Here is a 2,560-nt window from a genome sequence, read left to right as displayed (position 1 = left end):
TTCCGAAAATAGCGGACTTCCATTGTACGGCAAGTATTCCGTTATACGACGAAATTAACAAAATGATATAAATTTATTTAGACAAAGAGAGAGAGAGAGAAAGATAACGCCTGTTCAAAATATATCCAAAACCTTTATATATTCGAAAACCGCCATTGTTATTTGTTTTCATCGCGGCTCTTAAACATTTCGAGTCTCGATTATTTGTTTCAGATACTGGTTGGATCGCGGCGATTTTAAGATGACTCTGAGATACATGAATCTGCTCAAGGGTGCGCCGAGAAGCATCGCCAGAGACTGGATGAACGAGACCAGGATCCTGCTGGAGACGCAGCAGGCGATCAACACCCTACTGGCGTACGCAGGTGCGATCGGTCTCGTATATCTCGGCGCTGGAGATTCGCCCAAGGTCAGTGCACTAAGTTACGTAACCCCTTAAACAAGCGGCGCGATTAGATATGCGCTGAGAAACGCGTGTTTCCGGTGATTAATAGCCGACCTGAGTATCCATCTCACTGTTTCCATCTCTCTCCCTCTTTCTCGACAACGATAGCTCGCTTATTAAACGACATGTTTCCGTATAGCAAATAGCTTCTGCCCATAGTGATCTCCCGATAGCAATTGCAGCCTGAACAAGATTGATTATATTTATTTGTCATCGAGACATTTATTTATTGCGTGCACGTATAGTTGAGCAGAATTTATCTTTTTCAGCCAAAAGTTGATTAGCTATATTTTTTTCTTAAAAACACTTTTTTATTATATGTATATTGATTAATTTATTTGATGCTTCTTTCGACGCTTTTGTTATCTGCATATAAGAGCACCTTGGTTGCTTATTGTAATTTGGAAGCGGATCCGTGAGCGTCCCTTTACGTTCTTTGCGGCGTTGTTCGAATTGTTCCAGCAGAAGTAAAGGCGGACAGAGAACCACAGAAGAGAGGCTGTCCCGAACCACACACACGAGGGAATGTCTATAGAGGAACGGGGCGGGGGTGACAGAGGAGAATAGGGAGAGACAGATGGCACCGACGACGAACTGAAGGGAAACGAGAACGGAAGGATGAACGCGGGGAGAAATCGCTGCCAGCCTTGTATAGTCACAGAAATGTCTTTTCTAGCAATTAAAATATAGGAATATATATATTGTGTGCCGAGAGAGGTAATGCAGACAGTGAAACACTTTTCTTTGCCAGTCCTCGAGGACTCCCATCCTTGTACGGAAATGTACTTTCGCGCGCTTTGAATTTTTCAACGAGATTCAAATCTTATGTATGAAACGTACGCGAAGATTTTAAATACTTGTCGGATATATAGATTTCGAGCGAGCTGTTGAATGGAATACGAACGTTGTAGTGAATACGAAATCACTTATCTGATAATATATTTTGCTTCGATAAATACTTTTTTGCTTGATTATATATATAAGAAGAAACCACTTCCCTTATATTGATTGAGAGAAGAATATAAAGAAAAAGTTTATTTTTATTTTTGCATACCACTATTCCACCCAACAGCTCGAATCGTGTGTGATGAGGGTACAGAAAGTTACCGAATACAGTGTAAATATCGAACACGATCGTACTTCTAAAGAGACGACGGTATAAGAAAGCATTTAAGCGCGTCCCACATTTATTACAACGTGAAAATACAAAGTCCCGGATGTTTTTAAATTATTATTTTCGCGTTTAATCATGCCTGTAACTTTGATAATCACGTTCGATGGCGGCGGGCGTGTTTTGAGCTCTCCTTGTCCTGATCCATCCATCCATCCATCTATCTACCCATCCATCCATCCATCCATCTCGAGAGTACCTTTTACTTTATAACCGGATATTACTCTCCCGCGCACCGAACTCCCGTCGCGAATCACATCGATCGTTCGCGTGCCGTTACCTCGTCTTTCGCCTCTCACACGAAAACCTTGGCGATTTCGCACGGGACGGGGAAGCGTGCTAGGAATCATTGTAAAAATTGGAAATAAAGTTGTTTCCTGACGTAACGAGTGTGTCGTGTTGATTGATCCGCGAGGCAACTTTCCACCGTTTTTAATCCTTCCAAATAGCTAAAACAGATATCGTACTTTTGGAAGAATTCTGTTTAGAACGTTTTAATTCGTTCACAGGGTTGAAAATTGTCACAAACGAAACTTTCAATCTATGTAAATAAATTTAACAAGTGCAACATTTTCGATATATTAATAGCATGTTTTTTCTTTTTCTCTATTAATATCGAATTTCTGTCTTTTACTTCAAAATAGCATTTGTCTTTTCTTTTAAATCGGACGATTACAGCCAAAATTATAAGCGATTAAATTTTCAAAATACGTGTGACATTAATAAATGGATAAGATTGAATAGACGTGAGTCGAGCATTCAGAGAAATATTTTACTTATTATTTTAGAAACAGATTAACGCATTTAGTTTATAAACGGATCCTTCGGATTTTTTCTTAGCGAAGAAAGGCAACGGCATTATTCGTCTGAAGTAGCGAACGATGTAAGAAGGGATCAGTATCGAATCGTTTGCTCTCGTGGACAATGGGGTAAGCTTGAGGAAA

General features: G+C 40.0%; 1 long non-coding RNA gene across 1 annotated transcript; it reads left to right on the top strand.

The window, feature by feature from the left end:
- The first annotated feature begins 216 nt into the window (after positions 1–216).
- Positions 217–2,002, top strand: LOC115237930. The gene is made up of 2 exons (XR_003884411.1): positions 217–409; positions 911–2,002. It is a non-coding gene; the product is annotated as an uncharacterized LOC115237930 (long non-coding RNA).
- The last annotated feature ends 558 nt before the right edge of the window (positions 2,003–2,560 follow it).

Source organism: Formica exsecta, unplaced genomic scaffold (assembly GCF_003651465.1).
Source record: "Formica exsecta isolate Colony F162 unplaced genomic scaffold, ASM365146v1 scaffold314, whole genome shotgun sequence".
Lineage (NCBI taxonomy): Eukaryota > Metazoa > Arthropoda > Insecta > Hymenoptera > Formicidae > Formica > Formica exsecta.
The sequence above is the reverse complement of the archived record's forward strand: the minus strand, read 5'-3'. Positions and strand labels throughout refer to the sequence as shown.